Source organism: Dromiciops gliroides, chromosome 1 (assembly GCF_019393635.1).
Source record: "Dromiciops gliroides isolate mDroGli1 chromosome 1, mDroGli1.pri, whole genome shotgun sequence".
NCBI classification, from domain to species: Eukaryota; Metazoa; Chordata; class Mammalia; order Microbiotheria; family Microbiotheriidae; genus Dromiciops; species Dromiciops gliroides.
In genome coordinates, this window is record NC_057861.1 from 501,330,494 (window position 1) to 501,354,897 (window position 24,404).

Below are 24,404 nucleotides of genomic sequence, written 5' to 3' on the forward strand. Positions count from 1 at the left end.
ACAGGCCCTTCCCTGTACCTCCCCAAGTAGGAGATTATTATAATGAGACTGATAATCAATTTATCCATACTGTAAATATAACTGTCTTTCCTTTCACTATTGGAGAGAGATACCTTTCCACTATTCTGGTTCTCTCCCTGTGATCACTCACAGTATTGCAATAAAACTTGGGAAACTGAGTCACTGAGTCTTTTTATTCTTTTGGGACAATCAATTTGACCCTAAATTCTAGCCAACATCAGGAATTATTTAAGGATGGGGGAGTCTTGAGTGTGTTTGTAGGCAGCCAAGAAGGTAACAATATAGGGGAGAGGTTGCAGATTGGAGATCAGAGATAATCTGCTGAAGAAGATATGAGGGGATGGGATCCAGGGCACGAATAAAGAAATTGGCTTTTATAAGCCACCAGCCCTGGGGGGAAGGGGGAGAAGATTGGCTTGGACAAGGAGAAGGCCCACCTCCATCAGAGACTGTAGTGAATGAACAGATAAAGATGGAAGGGAGAAAAGGGAAGTTTTGGTAAATAATTTTTTTTTTTAGTGAAGTCTGAGGTGAGGCCTTCAGGTAAGAGGGTAGAGGTAGAGAATGCTTTGAGGAGATAAGGTTTAGATTGATATGGTAACAAAAGGAATATGTCTAGTCTCTGAGAACTAGTATTGATTTAGAGCTGGAAAGGACTTTAGAGATCATCTAATTCAACTTCTTCCTTAGGTCAAGAGCGTTCGTGTCTTGCTTAGGGTCATGGAAGCAGTACTTTGGAGTAAATCCAAATCCAATTTGGTAGTAAATCCTGGGCACTCTGAATCAAAAACTAATTTTCCTTTCACTGCACCTTACACTAATCAACATGTGCATGGGAACTAGAATTATGCTTTGCAATCCTATCAGCACTCAGCTGAGTAGATGCTTAATAAATATTTTGTCAAAAAAATGACAAAATTCTATTTCTATTGCTTTGGTCCTTATTACCAGTACAATTTAAGAGTCTTCTAAAAGATCTTTCCACCTCTAGTCTAAAGGGACTATGCACCAATGCCAAATAAATCTAACATCCATGTATGATCATGTACATTCCTACAGCAGATACCTGCTCAAAAAATTCCAAAGGGTTCCTATTTCTTCTTCTTCTTTTTTTTATATTTTGGTTTGTTTGTTTTTTTTTTTAGTGAGGCAATGGGGGTTAAGTGACTTGCCCAGGGTCACACAGCTAGTAAGTGTCAAGTGTCTGAGGCCGGATTTGAACTCAGGTCCTCCTGACTCCAGGGCCGGTGCTCTATCCACTGCACCACCTAGCTGTGTGACCCTGGGCAAGTCACTTAACCCCCATTGCCCTGCAAACAAAACAAAACATATTAAGCCTCCCTGCTTCTGAGTAAAATGTTAATTTTTTATTCAGGACTTTTACAAGATGGCTCCATTCAGGCCCATCTCCCTTCCTACACTCTAGCCATAATCTGCTATCTGATCTCTGCCTACCACCAACACCCCTTGCATTTTCTTATTTCTGGATTTTTTGCCATGAAAGAGGCATAATGGCTTTGATGGGAATGATAGGAATGTTAGCAATGCTAGGCCTGTACCTCTCCCTATCAGTGTTTTTGCACTTTCTTACAAAGTCAAGAATATTTGCATGTTTTGCAAAGTGACAGGTAAAAAAAACCAGGAAGGAGAGAAATTTTTCTGGCCATTGAAAATGATAGTGGGTGGCTCAGTGACTTTGAGAATGGAGGAGAAAAGGACAGCCACTTGCCTTAATCCATAGGAGTCAAGTGGAAACCCTCTGTGGAAATAAGTAAAGAAACATTTCACAGCAGCTTCCTGTTAAGCTGGAGACACAGCTGTGAGGCAGGTAAAACTAAACAAATCAAATTGACCAAATAATGAGCTGGAGAGCTTTTAGAGATGTGCTTCTGTGGGGTTTCTACCAAAGTACAAGCAGCCTAGGGAATCTGAAGCTATAAGAGCACTTTACTGAAGCAGTGAAAAGCAGAAGAGTAGAGTTTCACTAGATGGCAGTGGAGAAGTTTAAAGTAAATAACTATACTGAGGTCTGTGAGTGGTGGTGGTGGCTTTGGGGCAAGACAGGGACTCTAGGAGTAGAAATTTGGGAAGTGATGGTAAAGAGGTAGCTTTGGGACAGAGTGAAAGCTATGGAAGTGCAGGACTTGAGAGGAAGCAATTGTTAAAGCATGTCAAAAACTTTCTTTTTAGTTTCTCCAGAAATATTTGTTGTTCAGTTGTGTCTGCCTCTGTGACCCCATCTGAGGTTTTCTTGGCAGAGAGACTGGAGTGGTTTGCTATTTCCTTCTCCAGTTCATATTACAGATAAGGAAATTAAAGCAAACAGAATGACTTTTCCAGGGTCACACAGCTAGTGTCTGAGGCCACATTTGAACTCAGGAAGATGAGTCTTCCCAACTCCAGGCCTAATATGCTATCCACGGTGCCATATAACTGCACCAAAGAAATAATATTTCTCTAGTCTAAAAGCCTTTTCCAAAGGACCCACATGCACAAAAATATTTATAGCAGTTCTCTTTGTGGTGGCAAAGAATTGGAAATCAAGGGAATGCCCATCAATTGGGGAATGACTGAACAAGCTGTGGTATATGAATGTAATGGAATACTATTGCACTGTAAGAAATAAGGAGCAGGCAGATTTCAGAAAAATCTGGAAAGACTTCAGTGGAACTGATGCTGAGTGAAGTGAGCAGAACCAGGAGAACATTGTATACAGTAACAGCAACATTGTATGATGAATCACTGTGATAGACTTAGCACTTCATAATAATACAATGATCCAAGACAATTCCAAAGAACTCATGACGGAAAATGTTCTCCACATCCAGAAAAAAGAACTGCCAATTCTGAAGGCAGATCAAACCATACTGTTTCTACTTTTGATTTTTTTTTGAGGTTTTTTCCCTTTTGTTCTGATTCTTCTTTTACAACAAGACTAATGCAGAAATACGTTAAATGTGATTGTACTTATATAACCTATATCAGATTGCTTTCTGCCTTGGGGAGGGGGGAGGGGAGAGAGGGAGAAAAATGTTGAACTAAAAATCTTATGAAAACAAATGCTGAAAACTATCTTTACATATAACTGGAAATAATAAAATACTTTTGATTTTTTTAAATATAAAAGTATTTTATTATATTCCAGTTACATGTAGAGATAGTTTTCAGCATTTGTTTATATAAGATTTCAAATTTCTAATTTTTCTCCCTCCCTCCCTCCCTCCCCTAGACAGCAGGCAATCCAATATAGGTGTGTGTATATATATATATATATACACACACACACACACATATATACATAGCAACATTAAACATATTTCTGCATTAGTCATGCTATAAGAGAAGAATCAGAACAATAAGGAAAAACCTCAAAATAGAAAAACAACAGCACAAAAAATTAAAAAAAATAGTATGGTTCAATCAGCATCCATATTCCACAGTTCTGTTTTTTTTTTCTGGATTTGGAGAGCCTTTTCCATCATGAGTCCCTTGGAACTTTCTTGTACCATTGTATTGGTGAGAAGAATCCAGTCTATCAGAGTTGTTGATTTTTTTTAAAAGCCTTTTCCAGACTTGTTAGGTCCTTCTCCTGGCAAATGCTGTTAAATAAGCTTGAAAAGGCTTTGCTTTTCTTTTTTTTTTAAAATGTAATAAACATTTTTATTTATCGTTTTGGGTTCCAATTTTTATCCCTCCTTTCCTCTCTCCCCTTCCCCTCCCAGAGGAGGCAATCAGATATGGGTTATACACATATGATGATGTAAAACATTACTATATTAAGTCATTTTATACAAGAAAACTTGATTAAAAGAAAAAATGAAAGAAAGTGAAAAATAGCATGTGGCGGCCTGTTCCTTCAATATCAGTTCTTTCTTTGGAGGTGGATAGTATGTTTCATCAATAGTCTTGAAAAGCTTTTCTTAAGGAAATGGATTAAAGGTGGAAATAAAACTTAAGGCAAAGAATACCTCCTTTCCCACTCTCTGAAGTGACTGGGTTATTGACTCATAGAAGCACTCTCCTCTTTCCCCCCAAAATCCATTTATTTAACTGTCACAGGGCAGAGGATACAAAAAGAAACAAAAGACAGTCCCTTCCTTCCTGGAGTTTACAATCCAATGAAGAAGACAAAAATGCAAACAAATACAGACAAAATAAGCTTTACTTTAGCTAAAAAGTTAACATTTTACTCAGAAATAAGTAGGGATTCTTAGGTTTTTTGAGCTGGTTTCTGCTGTAGGAATGTACACAATTGTACAACGGATGTTAGAAAGATTAATCTGGGGGGCAGCTAGATGGCGCAGTGGATAGAGCACCGGCCCTGGAGTCAGGAGTACCTGAGTTCAAATCCGACCTCAGACACTTAACACTTACTAGTTGTGTGACCCTGGGCAAGTCACTTAACCCCAATTGCCTCACTAAAAAAAAAAAAAGAAAGATTAATCTGATATTGGTGCATAGTCCCTTCAAATTAAAGGTGGAGAGATCAGGATAAAATAGGAATTAATAGAGGGAAGACACTAGAATTAAGAAGGTTTGAGGTTCCAGCAAAAGATGGGATTTTAGTTGAGAAATTTAAGGAAGCCAGGGAGGTCAGTAGCTGGAGTGAAGAAAGGAGAGTTTTTCCAAGCATGGGGGATAGCCAGAGAAAATACCTGGAGCCCAGAGATGGGAGTGTCCTGAAGTGCCATGACCTATTGACAGCTAGGTGGTGTACTGGATAGAGCACTGGATCTGGAGTCAGGAAGATGAGTCCAAATCTAGCCTCAGAGCCTTCCTAGATGTGTGACACTGGGAAAGTCACTTACTTCTTCAGTTTTTATATTTGTGAAATAGGGATAATCTCTTCCTGACCATCTACCTTATAAGGTTGCTATATATTTAAAAGTGCCTAAGCATCAGTAGGCACTTAAAAATTCTTATTTTCTGGGGGGCAGCTAGGTGGCACAGTGGATAAAGCACCAGCTTTGGATTCAGGAGGACCTGAGTTCAAATGTGACCTCGGACACTTGACACTTACTAGCTGTGTGACCTTGGGCAAGTCACTTAACCCTCACTGCCTCACCAAAAACAAAAACAACAACAACAACAAATTCTTATTTTCTTCCATCCTATCCTCCACTGGGAAAGGAACACAATATTCCCTGCAGGGAGAAGACCCTTTTTCAATCCTTGAAATAAATAGTCATGGTAAGAATGGAATGATGACTACTGTTAGATCAATATCCTAAAATGTTAACCCCCAAACTGTATTTTAACATGTTATGATTTTCTTCTGCAAGATTTCTATAAAAGTGACTGCAAACCCTCTTGGGATTACAGGACATGTCCAAAGGGATGGGGGTGGGGGGTGGGGAACCATGCCAGTTCGGACAGCTCTCTCTTTAGGCTGGAAATACTTGGTTCTAGAATGTTACATAAAATAAAATTATTTCTGGCAGACATGCCTAAAATACAGGGTATTTATATGTTTTCTTCAACAGGTAGAACTGCTTAGAAATGCTCTAATATCAAAATCAAGGCATTCTTCTCTCCAGTGTATCCTAAATGTGAAAGTTCCTGACATGTATGAAAGAGCACGGAATAATTTTCCTTTAGTTTATGAGAGATTAAATAGAGGATAGAGCTGTTCTTGGGGATCAAGCAATCCTGGGTTCAAGTCAGCCCCAGAAGCATAGCAGCTGTGACTATAAATTGTTGTTCAAAGCTGGCCTCGGATACTTCCTAGCTGTGTGACCCTGGGCAAGTCATTTCACCTTGTTTGCCTCAGTTTCCTCATCTGTCAAATGAGCTGGAGAAGGAAATAGCAAACTACTCCATGATCCTTGCCAGACCGGACTGATATGACTGAACAAATTCCCAGGCATCTAAAACTTCTTTAGATTTGTATCTGTTATTTTGAGTATTATACTCAAATCAACTACAAAGAACTGATAAGTATGTATAGTTTTACACATACACACACACACACAGCAAAGAAAGGGGTAGTTTTGAAAACAACATGTAGTATTTATTACATAGTGGTTTTTTAAAAAGTAAACAGTGTGAAATGGAGATTCATGGTTCCATATTGAATCCTCCATGTTTTGCTGCATTAATGGAGATTTTTTTTTATATTTAAGTTCAAAATGAATAAACTTAAAAAAAAGATGTGCATCAGTTTATTACATTTCTCCATCAGATAAAATCACAGGTCTGAACCAAAAAACACAATTGAGAATGATTTTAATGCAGTGGTTAATATATATTTTTAAGTATGTTTCAATTAAATGCTTTATTGATTTCTCCATTTGCCTGGACTGTTGAATAATGTGTACTGGATGGCACTGGAGTTCACTTCATTGAACAGGACCAGAGAATTTAGTTCACACTCCAGTTCTACAAGGCTGTTCAGCTCAGTGTCTAGGATACCTTCTCAATGTCTGAAATCTATTGATATTCTTGCCTCTACCACAGGGGCTCTTAAGCTGGAGCGAATTGTTTTAAAATACCGCTTTCCCTAGGTCTGAGTGCAGCTCTAACTCCATCAAAACTTTGGGGACACCTTGTATTTTAATAAGGGCATTTCAATACTAATTTTCTTATGTACTTTAAGCATTTAACAATGAGATGGGTTCCATAAACTTCACCGGATTGCCAAGGAGGTCCCAGGACAAAAAAGGCTAAGAACTCCTGCTCTACAAAAATCTGGAAGCATCTTATTACAGTGGATAGAGTTTGCCTCAGATATGACATAGTGGCTGTGGGAAACTGGGCAAAATGGCCTTACCTCTCAATGTCCCAGGCTCTATCAGTAGTACCTTCAAAAAAACAAAATAATTAAAATTCTACCAAACTTCTAAGGGTAGCTTTCCAAGACGAAATAACCTCTCCTCCCTCTTCAACATCTAATTGTTTGGTCAAGTGAAATACATCATTAATGATTGATGACTGCCTTATTTTCGGGTTATTTGTGTATATCTTCTCCTGCCAGGTGTCCTTAATTTGCCCAAATTAACGACTCTCACCCAGAATCAGGTCTTCAGTCTATTTCTCCAAAGACGCAGGGCAAGGAGGAATTTGGTTCAAATTTGTACTTGGAACCAGAGGAGGAGGGAACTCCAGACTCCAAGCCTGTGGAGGGGAGGGATGAGGCGCTCCCGGTGAAGCGGAGTCTGGGTAGTCTACAGGGAGAGATGAATGGGAGGCTGGACGGACTGACTGACATAGGATGGACGGATCCCCAGGGAGGGGGTGGGAGGGCCGCTTCATCCTCCAATCGTCATAGCTTTCTAGCCTCCCGCCAGGGTCAGGGAGGTAGGACTTAGCTTGCTTTTCTAACCGAAGAAACGGAAAGTGTTTTTAAGGCCGCGGGGTCAAGGATAAACAAATAGGGAGAGTGGATGGGGAACCCGGACCAAAGACAGCCGTTGGAAACGTGGCGTGGGGCGCCTAGGGGCTCCGGTGCGCGCGCGCCCCTCTCCCCAACCCCCTCAAACGTCACTGCGTCTCCCGGCATCCCCTGCGCTGAGCGGACGCACTATCGAACGTGCCCAGAGCTGGCGCCGAGCCTCGGCTCTCTCATTGGTCGGGGCGCGATGGCTCCCGGAAACGGGGACTTCCCCTCTCCTTTTCACCCTCCCACTTCTCTTCGGGAACGCTCCGAACTCTTAAGCACTACCTGCCAAGGCTGCTGACATTCGCATTCACAATAGCGCCTTAAGGTTTGCAAAGCGCGCTTTCCATACGCTATTTCCGAGGTAGGGTATTATCCTCCCGAGGATGGAGGGGGAAACTTGACACTCAGCAGGGAAGCGGAGTGACTCGTCCTGGGTCACATACAAGTGTCATAGGAGGGATCTGAACCGAATTCTCTTCCGACTCTAGGTCCAGCTCTCTTTACAAAACACCATGCTGCCTCTCTGGGAGGGGTGGGGGGGTGGAGAGAGGGGGGAGCGTCATAGTACGCGGCTTTGTAGTGGTGCATGTTGGGAGTGGTAGTCCCTGGGAGTGCCGCGTTGGGTGACGGTTCTTTTTGCTGAGGAAATGGCCCCCTAATCATGTGACCGGGAAGTCTACCGTCCGGGGCGGAGGGGAGAGGAAAGGGGGAGGGGAGGGACTGCCTGCCTTGTGATGTCATCACTTCGCGACATCGAGTTGGACTTGTGGGAAGCCTAAGCCTGGCTGCGGTTTGTAACATTACTCCTCCCAGTCCTAATCCTTGTGCCTCCTGGTCTGGCCCCACACACCCTCTCAGCTGTTTTCTTCACCACCAGCCTCGTTGGGTGCCTCTCAGTTTTTGTTCGGTGTCTGGGCGAGGGTGGGGGGAGGCGGAGGCAGAAGAGGAGCGCAGCGAGAGGGCGAGGGGGGGGGGGGCGCGGACTAGCGCGTGTCCTGGGGTCCGGAGGAAAGGGCTGGGGGAGGGGAAAGAAGGCGGGAGGCGGGTTCCTCCCCAGGCTCCGCCCCCGCCGATGACGTGGCAGGGTCACGTGACGGGGCCCCGGCCGCCGCTGCTTTGTGAGAGGCACATAGGCAGGTAACGAGCGGCGGCGGCTGGTCCGGGGCGCGGCGGGAGCAGCAGCGGTAATGCCTTCCGTCGTTTCACCCTCCTCTTTCGTCTCTCTTTCCCCCCCCTCGCCGACCATCTTCACTGAACCCCAGATTCTGCGGACCCCTGTGGTTTCTCGGGGCCCTGTCCTACCCACCCCCCTCCCCAAACCAGGCCCACCTTGGTCCACGACCTGGCCTCCCACCCCACCCCGAGGCCTGGCTTCTCCTTGCCCACCCCCCAAGGGGGTGGGGAAGGACTGAATGCCCTCTCCCCCTTCCTCGAAACTCAGCTGCCTTGGTCTCCCAATAATTGCACATACTAGGTGTTTTCCTACCACACTCTCACCGTGGGCATTTGGCTCCTACCCGATTCCCGGCCACCCTTTTCTCAATCCATCATCATCCTTCCTAACCCCTCCCCCTCCCCTTCTCCCTCCCCTTCCCCCCATTTATCTCTGAGGCCGCCTTTTAGATTTCCCAATCTGGGCACTCCACCTAAGGCATCTGTGTTTACAGTTTCCCAAACTGCCATCTTACCCATACATCTATCTACTCCATCCACCACTGGGGGCTGGTTTTCTTCTTTACTACAGTTGCCGATCTCTACTCTGGAGGGTGTGGCTTTCTGCACTCTTTTCTTTCCCACCTAAGTACTTTAGCTTAGCCTTACCCTGGTTTTCCCAGTCTAGTTCTTGGGTCCCAGGCTCTTTTCTTTTCAACCCAATATTTTGAAGTTTAGAACTTTCAACTATATTTCAATATTCTGAAGTTTAGAACTTTCAAGTCTGATAAGCCTCCTTAATATCATCCTTTCCGGTGCTCAGCGTGAACTAGACTTGTGAATTTCATTTCACATACATTGTATTTTGAAGACAGTATACCTTAAGACTTCTTATATAGCTTGAAGTGCAACTTAATTATCCCCCTTAAAGTATACTCACTCAAGGAACCCAACTTTATCAGTTTATTGGATCCTAGTGTTCTCTCTCATCTCCTTTCACAAACTCCTTGGGGTTCAGCTCAGCCCTACTTTCCATACTTTTCCCCTGGTTTAATTCTGGCTCTCAACCTAATTAGTTGCCTGGCCATCTTCTCAAGTTACACAACTCTGATCCCTCTTTGACATCTACTGAATTCAGTTTTTCTCTAGGCTGTGTCAGTGCTTTCTCCTGCTTATCCTCACCCTAGTCCCTTTCTTGCTCTGGTAACTGCATGACCTAATCTTCTTTTTGTGCCCCTAGCGCTATCATTCATATGTATTTACCTTTTCTACCCAGGTTATTGGTATTCTGATTATATTCAAGATTCATGTCGTTTTTTTCCCACCTGAGGATGCTAGCAAAACTATAATATTTTAAAAGCATGTCTAAAGGTCTCCCATTTTTTTTTTAGGCAGGGAGAGGCACCTGACTCCCTTAACTCCCTTGGTACTTCTTTTCCTAAATAATGTCTGTTATTGCTTTCCCATTCTCCTTTATGTTTACTGTTTTTCTCGTGTTATAATTTGGTATTCATTTTTCTCTAAGAATGCCAATTAAATTAAGTTTTGTTTTTTTGCTTGGTTTTCTTTTCTTTAATTTGCTGGGTTGGAGCACACTATGCAGCAATCCTTATCACTCAGTTTCTCCTACCAATACCTTCCTCAATTCAGCAAGTATTTATCAAATGATTTCTGTGTGCTAAGGATACAAAGAGAAAAAGGAAATTTTGTTAAGCTTATGTTTTGGGGGTAGGGGCTAGGGTATGTATGTAGAAAAATTAAATACACAGTGATTTCCCTGGAATTCTGGCACCTGGGGCTAAGGGGGAGGGGAAATCAAGATGGGCTTCCTGCATGATGTGACACCTGAACTTAGCTTTGGAGAAAGTTGGGAATTCTATCAGGTGGTGGTGAAAAGAGAGTAGAATCCAAGCATGGGGAACATGGAAGGCAAAGGCATGAAGACAGGAGTTGGAATGTCATGTGGGGGAACCAACTGTTAAGTAGGCTAGTTTGGCTGGACATACATGGTGAAAGAAAACAATATGCAATAAACCAATGGCCAGATTGTGAAGGACTTTAAAAGCCAACCAGAGGAGTTCATATTTTAACCTAGAGGCAAAAAAAAGTGGCACTATATATTCTTGGGCAGGAGAGTCATGTGTTCAAACTTGTGATTTAGACATATCAGTTTCCTTATTGTGTGGAGGATAAACTAAAGAGAAGAGATAGACTTGATTCAGAGCTCCAATTAGGAGATCATTGTAGTATGGGTGTGATGGGTAAGTTTTGTGAGTGAGAGAAGGGAAGGTTGTCAGAGAGATTTGTACATGTAAAATTGTCACCTGATTGTGTATAACTTTTTTTTTTAAATTCATTTATTTAGGCGAGGCAATTGGGGTTAAGTGACTTGCCCAAGGTCACACTGCTAGTAAGTATTAAGTGTCCGAGGCCAGATTTGAACTGAGGTCCTCCTGAATCCAGGACCCATGCTTTATCCACTGCGACACCTAGCTGCCCCAATTGTATATAACTTATGAGGGAGGGGGATGAGGTGAGGAAAACCCTGAGGTAGTAAAACCTGGGTTACTGCATGCGTTGTCCCCAACAGAAATAGGAAAGAGGTTTTGAGACTAAAGTTGTGTTTTGGACATTCTGAGTCAGAGATGCCTGTGAGACATTCATTTGGAAATAACCAATAGTTGGTGATGCAGGTGGCGCTCAGGAGAGATACTGGAGTTGGATAAGGAGGCCCTGGGTTACCTGCATAGAGGTGATTTGTTGAACCCTTAGGAGCTTATGAGATTGCAGAAAAAGTGTGTGTGCTCGCGCACACACAGACACACTCTCAAGTCTTGACCAGATTCTGAGGCTTCTTCTTTCTGATTATTACAGGTATTCCCTTATTTTGGGAGATAGAGGTGGGGAACAGAGGAGTTGCTCCTTTACCCTCAGAAAATGAATAACTAGAGTTTCTAACAATAGCTCCCCCCCCCAACATCCTTTTTTCTAAGAATCTTGAATTAAATCCCTTTCTGTGACTTCTCATTACCATGAAGTCTTAATACTGGGTTAAAGGTTTTGCCCAGCCCCATGCATTTACTTTTTTTTTTTGGTGAGGCAATTGGGATTAAGTGACTTGCCCATGGTCACACAGCTAGTCATGCATTTACTTCTAATTCAGTGAAGTTTTCCCATTTCTATGAAGAGAAAGATATTGATCTTCTCCATTCCAATTGTCATAATTAAGCTGATTTTTGTATTTCTGCTGCTAACAGTAGTTGTTTCATATGCAGCACCTCACCCACTACTTAAAAGATTCAGGGAAGAGATGACTTTTTCTTAGACTGTGCCTGAGAGGAATAGGAGAGTCATTTCTTCTGGGTGGATGGGGGAAGAGGAAACAAGGAGGCCAAAGGAAATGCCCCTAAGGATTGCTTCTCACTGCTTCCTACTATTTTTCATTTTAAATGTAGGAGGGAAAATATAGTCACATGGGAGCTGTCTTCTGTGCAGTGTGTTAAGGACATTCCAGCTTCTTTCTTGGTAAGAAGAGAAAATAAGGTCCATTAAGATTCTTTTTGTTTTGTGCCCTGAATTTGATGATGGTGAAAGAAATGTAATACATCTTAACTTTGTGATTCACTTAAGCTGAATGTGTTTTGCAATTGAGTAACTGTAGAAACTGGTCAAGCTCTGTAGTCCCTCAAACTGAAAACTGATGTAGTTAGTGGCCTTAGCTCTGCTGTGAGGACACGGCATTAACTTCAGAATGTTGCCTTGAAATTGTCAGGGCTCAATCCTCATTAGTTCTGAAGTTAGTTTTACTTTGTTATTTCTTTTGTAAAGGTTTTTTTATAGCTTGATACCAGGCTCTAAGAACCATTTTGAATATGTTTAATGCTTAGTAATGCCTTCTATTTTACAGTGAATATGAATAGTACCTTTTATTGGTCATGCTAATTTGATTTCCAAGTGCTGTAACTACCTTTTTAAGTCTTAGTGAATATTAGGTATTCAAGTTTAGATGATTGCGGTTAAGATGGAAAGGACCTGGCACTTCAATACCTGCTTTTTAAAGTAAAGAAATTAAGGAATGGGAATCAGTCAACAAAGATTTATTAAATACCTACCATGAGCCAGACACTGAGCTATGCCCTCTGGGGTTATACAAAGAAAGTCAAAAGATTGTCCTTGTTCTTAAGCAGCTCACCTTCTAATGAGGAAGACAGCGTACAAACTATGTATAAACAACCTATATACTATATACTAATTTTGATCTCAAACTGGGATTTGGGGGATGAACCTTAGTTTTCTTGTCTGTGGGGAAATGCTTTGTAAACCTTGAAGTAACATAATATATAATTTGAGAACCATTCTTTCAAATAAGATCAGCTACGTTTTATCTAAAGCAAGGGTTCATGAACTTTTTTTATAACTATGTTTCAGTATAATTGGCTTCCTTTGTAATTCTATATATTACATGCATTTTAAAACGTCTCGAGGAGTCCATTTCCTTCACCAGACTGCTCTAGAGGTCCTTGACAGAAATGTTAACCTCTGATAGTCAAATTTTGTGTATATCCCATTACCAATAGGCACTTTATTCAGTGAATCCTTTTGCTCAAAGTGTACCAAATCAGTGTAGGGTTTTAAATTTAAAAAGGCTTTTGTTTGTATGAACTCACCTTAAATGCTACCTCTTACACATGGTCTTTCCTAGTCTTTGTTTTAGCAGGCCTTCCCTCCTCTAGCCAAACCCCCCCCCCATTACCTTGTATTTTTTTGTTTGTTTGTTTTGATTTTGGTTTTTTTTGGGTAGGGCAATGAGGGTTAAGTGACTTGCCCAAGGTTACACAGCTAGTGAGTGTCAAGTGTCTGAGATTTGAACTCAGGTCCTCCTGAATCCAGGGCCAGTGCTTTATTCACTGCGCCACCTAGCTGTCCCTACCCTGTGTTCATTTTTAGACATGTTTGTCTCCTCTATAGAATGTAAACTCTTTGAGAACGGGCTGTTTCATTTCTGTTGTTATCTTTTGTACTCCAGCATTTGATTGATTTTATATCACTCATTTCACACATATCCCTTCAGATTGAATCCTTCCTCATGACAAAGAAAAACAAAAACCAGAGATGAAATGAATAAAATGAGTTTTACTGTATGTAATTTGTACTAGTGGTCTTCTGCTTCTCTGCTGGGGTGCAGACTGGGGTGGGGGTGGTTGAGGAGGTAGCAGCTGTGGCTGTGGCAAGAAGTAGATCTGTTTTCTGTATCTTTTTTTCTCTCAGTTACTTGGAGCTTACTTCTTTTTAGTGTTTTTTTGTTTTTTTTCCATATACATCTGACTGTTCTCCTAGAACTAACTGAGAGGGACCTTAGAAACTGTCTGGGCCAACCCCTTCTTGTAACAGATCAGGAGAACGAGACCTAGAGAGTTTCAATGACTTGTCCAAGATCACACAGGTAGTAAACATCAGAGGTGAGTTTTGAATCTGAATCTTTTGTCTCCAGAGCTAGTGTTCTTTACACTGTACCAGAATTACTGTGGTCATTTTAAATTTGGTTTCCTTCTGCTTATTTCACTTTGCTTCAGTTCATATAAACCATTAAACCACAGTTCATACAAACCATGTTTTTCTGAATTTCTCGTTTGTCATTTATTGAACATTAGTATGAACATTTATTGAACAATAGTATATACACTCATATTTCAGTGTTTTTAGTGCATTTCCTAGTCAGTAGTATTCACTGTTTCCAAGTCTTTGCCTCCACAAGGAGTGCTGCTTAATTGATATCTAGAACAGCTTCACCAACAGTGTAATGGTATGCCTGTGTTCTCATAGCCCTGCCCTCATTGACTACTACCATCTTATATCATTTTTGTCAATTCGTATGGTGTCAGTTAAGTTTTTTTATTTGTGTTTCTCTTACTTTTAGTAGTTCGGAGCATGTTTTCATTTACCCATTTAGATTTTAGTTTTGCAGTTCTTTTGAAAACCATTCATGTCTTTTGAGCACTTATCTATTTGGGATGGCTCTTGATGCCAAATTTCTGTGTCATTTTTTTGTTTTGTTTGTTTTTTTGTTTGTTTTTGCGGGGCAATGGGGGTTAAGTGACTTGCCCAGGGTCACACAGTAAGTGTCAAGTGTCTGAGGCTGGATTTGAACTCAGGTACTCCTGACTCCAGGGCCGGTGCTTTATCCACTGCACCAGCTAGCCACCCCCTCTGTCATTTTTTAAAATATGTTTTGCATATTAGGGTTTTTTGGGATATTTGATACAAATATTTTTCCCACTCTATCTTCTAGTTATATATATTCATTGATTTTATTTGTGTCAAGGCTTTTCATTTTATAGTATCTCTTTAGTTAAAAAGTTTTCTCCCTAGCCATAGTTCTGAAAGATACATTGTTCTAATTTTCTTCTGTTTTGTGGTGTGACCTTTCATTTTTGGTGCTTATTGTGATATACAGTACAAAATGTTGACCTGAAACCAGTTTTTGGTAGCTTTCCAGTTTTCACAGTAGTTCTTGTCGAAAAGGGAGACCTTACCCTAATAACTTATATTCTTAGGTTTATCAGATACTTGGCTCGTGTTTTCAGTTGTTCTGTTCTTTCCTTACCCTTTTTCACTGAGCTAGCTTTTGTTTTAATCAGTACAGTTTGATAATATTATGATCTTAAGTCATTGTTTAGAAACATTTTTGGGCAAATCTGTAATCTTCATGAAAACTATTCATTTAAATAACATTGAAATCCCAGAAGCCAGTTTTTGAAAATAATAAACATTTTTAGTTTTAGTTTTGGATTGCAGTTTTTACCCCTCTTTCCCTCCCTCCCTCCCCTCCCCCTTCCCTGAGGTGGCAAACAGATATGGGTTAAACATGTATGATTGTGTAAAACATTACCATATTGTAACATTTTGTACAAGAAAACTTGATTAAAAGGAAAAAAAATGAAAGAAAGTGAAAACTAGCATGCTTCAGTCTGTTCCATCAATATCAGTTCTTTCTTTGGAGGTGGATAGTTTGTTTCAATAGTCCTTTGGGATTACCTTGGATCATTGTATTAGAAGCCAGTTTTTAATCTTTTTCTAGTTATTAGGCAGCTGTAAGGCATTTAGGATTACTTTTCTGCCTCAGACAATAGCTGTGTGATCTGTCTGGGCAAGTCACCTAACCTCTCTAGACCTCAGTTTGCTCATCTGTAAAATGGGAATTTTTGTGAGGATCAAGTGAAATAATCTGTCTAAAGTATTTTTCAAACTTTGAGGTGCTGTATAAAAGATAGCCATTATTAGTTAGCTATTTTAATTTTACTTTTGTCTTCCCTGCCCAAAGAACCATTCCCTATAATAAAGAATAAGAGGGGGGAGGAGAGCATTTCAGCAAAACTAACCAGCAAATCAACCAAATCTTTCATAGGCATTTTTCTCATCACTTTTTTTTTTTTTTTTGGTGAGGCAATTGGGGTTAAGTGACTTGAATCCAGGGCCAGTTCTTTTATCCACTGTGGCACCTAGCTGCCCCTTCATCATTTCTTTGGAACAAGTACAGTCATTATAATTATACAGCATAAAGCTTTGTGTTGTATGGTTTATTTTTTTTCTTTTACATTATCATTGTATATGTTATTTTCCTGGTTTACTTTTCTTTCCTTTACTTCATATCTTCTGTCTCTCATATTAGAATTTCTTAAATTGCAATAGTATTCCATTCCATTTTATTTGGGGATACTACTAATAAAAATGATTAATGCATATATAAGACAGTATATGATTAAGCAATGAAAAGATGCAAGTACTTGTGATTTGAGGAGAGGGAGATAGATATAAGTTGGAATTGTCAAGGAAAGCCTTATTGGGTAGAAGTTTAGTGATTGGGAGGAGGTGAAGAATGTAATTACAAATTACTTTCCAGGATGATTGGACCAATTAATTCACAGCTTCACCAACAGTGCATTAGTTTTCCTGTTTTCCCCAAACTCTCCAGCATGCCTTTGTTTTTTTCCCCCAAGTCTGATGAGTGTAAGGTAGAACCTCAGGGGTGCTTTAATTCACCTTGAATTAATACTGATTTGGAGCATCCTTCCCATTGTTGTACTTCCTCTTAACCCCTTCCTTTTCCTCTTCCTGCTTAATTTTTTTCTGTTGAATTTGATATATTTCTGCACCAAAATTCTTTGCTTTCAGCCCTCCTTTATCCAGTAAAGAAGAGTGAGATTCATTTGATGTTTCCCTACCCTTTCCTCTGTTTATATATTCTTTTCATATACCCTTATTGTGAAAATTGAAAGTTCTGCTTCTTACTCCTTCTAGAAAGGTTAGTGTGTTCCTTTTACTTCCCGAGTAAGTACTCACCTCTGGGCTTCTCATCAGAAATGCCAGAGAGTTCTCTATTCCATTTGAGATCCATTCTCTCCCCCATCTTGCTCATTATTCTTAACTTTGCAGAGTCATTGAGCCTTCATTTTAGGCCTGTATGTTTCTCCTTTTGGAATCAAGACAGCTAGGTGGTGAAGTGGACAGAGTGCAGGACATGGAATCAGGAAGACTTGTTCAAATCCTGCCTTTCTTGGGCACTAGCTGTGTGACCACAGGCAAATGACTTAACCTCTGCCCCAGTTCCCTCTTTTGTAAAATGGGGGATCCTAATGCATCTGCCCCTCAGGATTGTGGTGCTGGTTAAATGAGATGATATTTGTGAAGTGCTTTGTAAACTTTAATGCTATATGAAACTAGCAGTGAATGTATTCCAAGAGTTCTTTGCAGTAGAAGCTCTGCCTGCTCTTGTTTGATTCTCATTCGTTTCTTGGTATTTGAACTCTTCTGGCTACTTGCAATTTTTTTTCTTTGAAGTGGAAGCTGTTTTAGATTTTTGCAGTAATATTCCTAGAATTTTTCCTTTTGAGGTTTCTTCCAGGAGGTGATTGGTGGATTTTTTCAAGCTTTACTTTGCCCAGTGGTTCTAATAAGTCCAGCCAGTTTTCATTTGTGATTCTTGAAATATATTGTCTGGGCTTTTAAAAAATGGTTTTTCAGGAATTCCAGTGATTCTTAATCTTTCATTAACTTGTTTTCTAGATCTTTTAAAAAATATATTTTATATTTTCTGCTTTTTCTTTCTTTTGATTTTGTTTTAGCATTACTTTGCTATTCCATGAAGTCATTGACTTCTGTCTGTTCTATTTTTGGGGGGGTGGGGTGGGGCAATGAGGGTTGAGTGACTTGCCCAGGGTCACACAGCTAGCGTCAAGTGTCTGAGGTTGAATTTGAACTCAGGTCCTACTGAATCCAGGGCCTGTGCTTTTATCTACTGCGCCACCTAGCTGCCCCATCCATTCTAATTTGTAGTGACTCTCCTTGGGTAAATTATTTGTTTCCTCCAGAGGTTGGTCTCCGCTTGAGTCACTTGTGTTTTTGTGCTGATCTGTTTTCTGAAGATCTTTGAGGTTCTGAGTTTTGGATTTTCAGTGCTGACCTCTATGGTGTCTCAGAGCATAGAACTAGGAACCTTGGACCCCCTGGGCCCTTATAAGTTGTCCCAGTCCTGGCTTTGCTTCTAAGTTCATTGCTATGAGTTTCTTACCATCTTGTGGTTTTCTCTGGGAAGCTGTTGGCTTTTATTGCCTAGGGAGGTCTGTCCATTTATCTCCCCCCACCCCTCGTGTGTGTGTGTGTGTGTGTGTGTGTGTGTGTGTACACACACGTACATGTACATATGTATGTACATATATATCTAGGTATATATATGTGGGGGGGAGAGAGAGAGTGTGAGAGTGAGCTAGCTATAAATTTACAGAGATCCATCTGTAAAGCATAAAGATAGGTAGGTAGATGCCCAAGTCTCTGGCTTATTCACTGTCAGGCCCGGAAGCTTTTTGCTTGTTTGACTAGGATGGTACCAGCTTTGATTAGTGGGCCCTTTTCCTTTTGTCCTTTTGTGCTTCAGATCTAATTTTTTCTGTAGTTCTTGCATGGAAGAAATCACTAACTTTAGTTTGTTATTGGATTTCTTGATATTATTTGGTCTAGTGTGATTTGGTAGAGTAGGTTTGTGGGAGCTGGACTTGCCTGTCTGTGTTTAGGCATCTATCCTGGCCAAAGATATCCTTGTTGATTTGTAGGGGTGGGGGTGGGGCTATGAGGGTTAAGTGACTAGCCCAAGGTCACACAGCTAGAATATGTAATCCTTGTTGGGTTTTTTTTTTTTTTTTGGTGAGGCAGTTGGGGTTTAAGTGACTTGCCCAGGGTTACACAGCTACTAAGTGTTAAGTGTCTGAAGCCGGATTTGAACTCAGGTACTCCTGACTCCAGGGCCAGTGCTCTATCCACTGCGCCATCTAGCTGCCCCCTTGTTGATTTTTAAAAGATGTTTTATATTAATGCTTAAAAAACAAAACAGTGCTGTCATTTCCCACTACTACCATATTGCTTTCAACCTTTTGGTTGAATGAATTCACATTAATGAGTAACCTGCCTCTTGATACAGCCAAAGCAGCATTGAATATTGTGATTAAATGAAACAAAATATGACACTTTGAAGCCATAAAGCTTTATGTAAATAAATATTAACTATTCTATCTCTTTATTATGTGTGCTAATTTGATAGGCATAAAGTGGTATCTCAGCGGTTTATCATTTTAATTTTCATTCTCTGGTGATTACATGGTTTTTCTTGTTAGAGATTTTGAACACTTTCATGTGGTTCTTGATAATTAGTGCTTCTTTCCATAACTTTATTTATATCATAGAATGTTTGTTTTTAAGTGCCTTGTTTGAAGTAACTGAGTCAAGATTGGAAAGGGAAGGGAAGACAGAACAAGGCTGCTAGACTGGGAAAATATGGAGTGATTTAAGACGAAATTCTTGATTTTTTTGGGGGGGGTGGGGTGGGCCAAATGAGGGTTAAGTGACTTGCCCAGGGTCACACAGCTAATAAGTGTCAAGTGTCTGAGGTCAGACTTGAACTCAGGTCCTCCTGAATCCAGGGCTGGTGCTTTATCCACACACTGCCACCTAGCTGCCCCAAGAAATTCTTGAGATTTGAGGCAGTGGGAAAAATGGAAGAAGACAGGAGATTGTGATCAGTGAGAGGAATAAGCTGTGTTTAGCTGCCCCTTTTTAAAATTTAATTTAAAATTTTTAAGAATAATGTTTTTAAATGCATGAAATATATAGGATTGCAAAGGAAACGAATTATATTGAAGTACAGTTATAGAAATATGTATTAGAAAAACTGCCAAATGAGAGGAATAAGCTGTGTTTAGTGAGGCAGTGGGAGTTAAGTGACTTGCCCAGGGTCACACAGCTAGTAAGTGTTAAGTGTCTGAGGCTGGATTTGAACTGAGGTCCTCCTGACTCCAGGGCCGGTACTCTATCCACTGCACCACCAGCTGCCCCAGTGCTTCAGGTTTAAGAACCTCCAGTAGAGAATTGGGACAGGTTGATATAATTGGATGTTATGAACTTTAAAAGAGGAGGCATTGCCCTTTTCAGTGTATGGAGGGGGATATGAGGTAAAGGAGGTGTGCTGTAAGTGGCATCAAAGAATAAGGAACATACTTCCTTTTCATCTTGGTCCTGTAGATTGGGTGGAAACTTAAGAGGAAAGCCAGATTTCAATTGGTGCCAAGAGATGAGGTGAGAGAGGAAGACTCTGAAGATGAATGAAGGGGTTTTTTGTTTTACTAATGCAAGCTGAGTTTGAGATTTTAGTGGGAGAACAGAGGTACATAGGGACTAGGGAGCAATAGGGCTAATGTGAATGGTGGTTGAAGGTAATTCGGGAAAAGGATTTTCATAGAGTTTGATGTTTTTGAATCACAAGGATTCAAGTTGAAGGAGGAGGGGATATTTTAGGTATACTTTTGCTGGTGGTGGTGGGAGACAGGAAAGTGTAGGTGTACAGAAGGGTATAGGTTAGATCCTACCTCAAACTATTAAATTTTCAAATCCGAATGTTGTTAGGGTGGAGCCTATTTTGGAGTATGAAAGAAGTGAGGTAGGAAAAATTAGGGTAACTGGGAATATTCTGTAGGATGAAGGAAGCCTCTCTCTTTTGATCCTGGCTAAGAGGGGGTGATGCCACGGAAAGCCGCATGGCTTGCCCTCAGATACCTTCTTCTCATGGCAGAGCTTTCCTACAGTAACTCTCCAGCAGGTGGCGTCATTCCAGTCATTACAGGGGGGGAGTCATTTCCAGAAGTATTATTAAATTCAGATAGAAATGGGGTCATCTAACGGTATATAAGGATCCCTGTGGGCTGCATATTGGCCTATTTTTGAAATAGAGTATTTGTTTTATTGCATTTTTATTTAGTTAAATATTTCTCAATTACATTTTAATCTGGTTCTGGCCACATTCAGGAGTATTGTGGGCTGCTGTGTGTTTGATACCTCTGGTATAGGAGGTATTTTAACATAATTATTAGATATCATCTGATTCTACATTTGAACTAGTTTGCTTGACAGTACAAAACAAGTTTTATGCTATAAATGTAATATAGTTCTTGCATTGTAATCATACTATGATTTACATAGGATTTAGTTAAAACCAAAGGTTCTTGCTTATATTGTGAACTGAAGAAAACAATTAAAACCAGAGCATGGGGGAAAGTAGAATCTCATAAGCTAGTGCTTCCAACAATTCAAGATCTCCAGATATGCCTGAATCTTCACTGGGTTATTTTTAGTATTTGTTGCTCCTATCTGTTTCTATTCTAGGAATTCTTTGGAACAATTTTTTCAGGGTAGTTGAATTGAAGCCAAGGTTGGGGTGGGTACTTGAAGAAAGGTAGACTATAAGGATAAGTGGTATTCCTGTAGTCCAAAGATAGTGCACATAGCTGGACTTTGATAGTATTCTGCTTTACTAACAAAGCTCTATTTATTTTAAGAAGAAAAAAGTCACGCAGAAATTCTGTCTTGTCTTAGGCTGCCCAAGGTCTTTATTTTATGATAAGTTGGTAAAAGTTAGTTTTGTACTCTTAATTCATTTACCCTTGAATCATTTCCACAATTTTATGGTAGTATACAAGGCATAAGTATTCTGAAAACTTTTAACTATTGGAGTTTTGAATTATGGTCAAATAATATGAATTAGATTCCCTCTTTAAAAGTTTTATTTAAAGTGAATATATTGAAACATTTTCCTATTTTTATAACTCTCATGATTCAGAAATGTTTATTGAGAGCAGATTTGATCCCTAGTATGTAATAAACTGATAGTGCTTCTGTGTAATGGCTTAGTTTTTAAATAATGTTCTATTAGTCTGGAGAAAGAACACATAGGAGCAGCATAATAGAGGGGGAATTAAACTTGTTTTGCTTGGTTCCAGAGGTCGAAACTAGGAACAGTGGGTGTAAGTTTAAAAGAGGCATATTTAGACTTAAGAAAATCTTACTGATAATTATAGCTAGCTAAAAGTAGAATGGGCTGCCTCAGGAGTTATTGGGTTCTCCCTCAAAGGCTAAATGATCATTTGTCATTTATAAGGTTTTTTTGCGGAGGGAGAAAGTGGGGAGAGAAGTGGGGGGGGGAATCTTAATATGAAATAGGTTGGACTAGATAGTCTGAGAGCCTTTCCGACTTGATGATTCTGTGATTTCTGAACATTATTGTAATCATTTATTAACAGAGCCATCCCACTTTTTAAAAAATTCTTTTTTATTGAACAAAAATTTATTTTCTCTCCCTCTTATGATGCTTCCCCTTTGGTAAAAAGAAAAGAAAAGAAAAAAAATCCTTTGTAACAATTACACAAAGTCAAGCAAAACATATTCCAAATTTGGCCGAGTCAAAAATAGTTGCCTCATTCTGAACAATGAGTCCATCATTTCTTTTCTTTTCTTTTCTTTTTTTTTTTTGTGAGGCAATTAGGGTTAAGTGACTTACCTAGGGTCACACAGCTAGTAAGTGTCATGTGTCTGAGGCTGGATTTGAACTCGGGTCCTTCTGACTCCAGGGCCAGTGCTCTATCCACTGAGCCACCTAGCTGCCCCAGTCCATCATTTCTTTACCAAGAAGTAGGGAGCATTGTTTCATTATTGGTCCTTTGAAATTGTGATTGGTTATTGCATTGATTGTAGAGTTCTTGAATCTTTAAAATTATTTGTCTTTAAAGTGTTGCTGTGGTATAAATTGTTCTCTTGCTTTTGCTTATTTCACTCTGAATCAGGTCATATGTCTTCCTAGATTTCTCTGAAACCATCCCTTCTATCATTTCTTAATGGTATCACAGTTATGTCATTACATTTATTCACTATTATGTCTGCTTGATGAATATCCCCTTATTTTCCAGTTCTTTGCCACCACAAAAAGAGCTGCTATATTTTTGTATATACGTGTCTTTTCTTCTTTCTTTGACCACTTTGAGGGCATAGACTTAGTAGTATCACTGGGTGTGTCCATGGTTCATTACTTCTTTGGGCATAGTTTTAAATTGTTTTTCAGGGTTAACTGTTTTACTTTTAGGGGAGAATGGAGTCAGATACCAAAAAAAAAAATAAACTGTATAAGGAATTTAGCCAAGAAAATAAGTTGCTAGAGAGTGTCACAGAAAATAAAACAATTTTGATTATATAAAATTTTAAAGATTTTGCACAAACAAATCTAATGCAGTTAAAATGAGAAAGGAAGGGGAAGCTAGGTGGAACAGTGGATAGAGCACCGGCCCTAGAGTCAGGAGTACCTGAGTTCAAATCTGGCCTCAGACACTAGCTGTGTGACCCTGGGCAAGTCACTTAACCCTAATTGCCTCACTCAAAACAAAAAACAAACAAAAAAAATGAGAAAGGAAATAGGTAACTGGGGGGGAAAAAAAGAAAGAAAGAAAAAAGTCCTGGCAGGAAGTTTCTCTGACCAAGGTCTCATATTGAAGATATATAAGAAATTGATCCAAAGTTATAAAAGAGTACCTATTCCCCAATAGATAAGTGTTCAAATTTTCAATGAAAGCTATCCAAGCTCTTAATGACCATGTGTAAGCTTGCTGTAATCACTATTAATTAGAGAAATGCCAATTAAAATAACCCTGAGGTTCTACCTCACTCATAAGATGGGCAGGGATGACAAGAGAGAAAAATCATGAATGTTAGACAGGCTGTGGGAAAAAGAACCACAAGTGGAGTGTTGGTGGACCTGTAAATTGGTCCAGCCATTCTGGAAAGCAATTTGGAATGATTCCCAAAATATGCAGTTGGGAAGGGGAGTTAGATATTAGTAGATACTGCTTTTAACAAGACTAAGTATATTTAAGTTAGTAAACATTAAGTGCCTACTATGACCCAGGCTCTGTGTTAAATGCAATGGGGGGCGGGAGCGGGAATAGCTATGATTAATGAGCATGATCTGGATGAAGATAGACCTAAGGAGTCTGAGAAGGAGCTATTAGGATCACACAAAAAAACTAAAGAAAAGAGAGTACCAAGGACAACAAGATGGTTTGCAGTGTCAAAGGCAGCAGAGAAGTCATAAAGGATAAAGATTGTTAAAAGGCCATCAACTTTTTTTTTTTTTTTTTTGGTGAGGCAATTGGGGTTAAGTGACTTGCCCAGGGTCACACAGCTAGTAAGTGTCAAATGTCTGAGACCGGATTTGAACTCAGGTCCTCCTGACTCCAAGGCTGGTGCTCTATCCACTGCACCATCTAGCTGCCCGAAAGGCCATTAACTTTGATGTTTAAAAAGTTGTGTAATGTTGGGAAGAGCAATTTTGGTTGGATGATGATGATAGGAAGCACAGAGTTAGAAAAAGCATGAGAAGGAAGGAATTGGAGGCACTGTAATGTCTAGCCCCAGAGGAGAGAAGAGATGAGACAATACCTATTTAAGATGGATAGATCAAGTAGGGAGTTTTGAGGTTGGAGGATGA

At 40.1% G+C, this 24,404-nt stretch overlaps 1 protein-coding gene across 1 annotated transcript in view; it reads left to right on the forward strand.

The window, feature by feature from the left end:
* The first annotated feature begins 8,153 nt into the window (after window positions 1-8,153).
* The window catches only part of UBAP2 (ubiquitin associated protein 2), a 145,190-nt gene continuing 128,939 nt past the window's right edge, over window positions 8,154-24,404 (forward strand). Inside the window, 1 exon segment of the mRNA XM_043997667.1 lies at window positions 8,154-8,285. The gene's annotated coding sequence lies outside the window, so the exon portion shown is untranslated.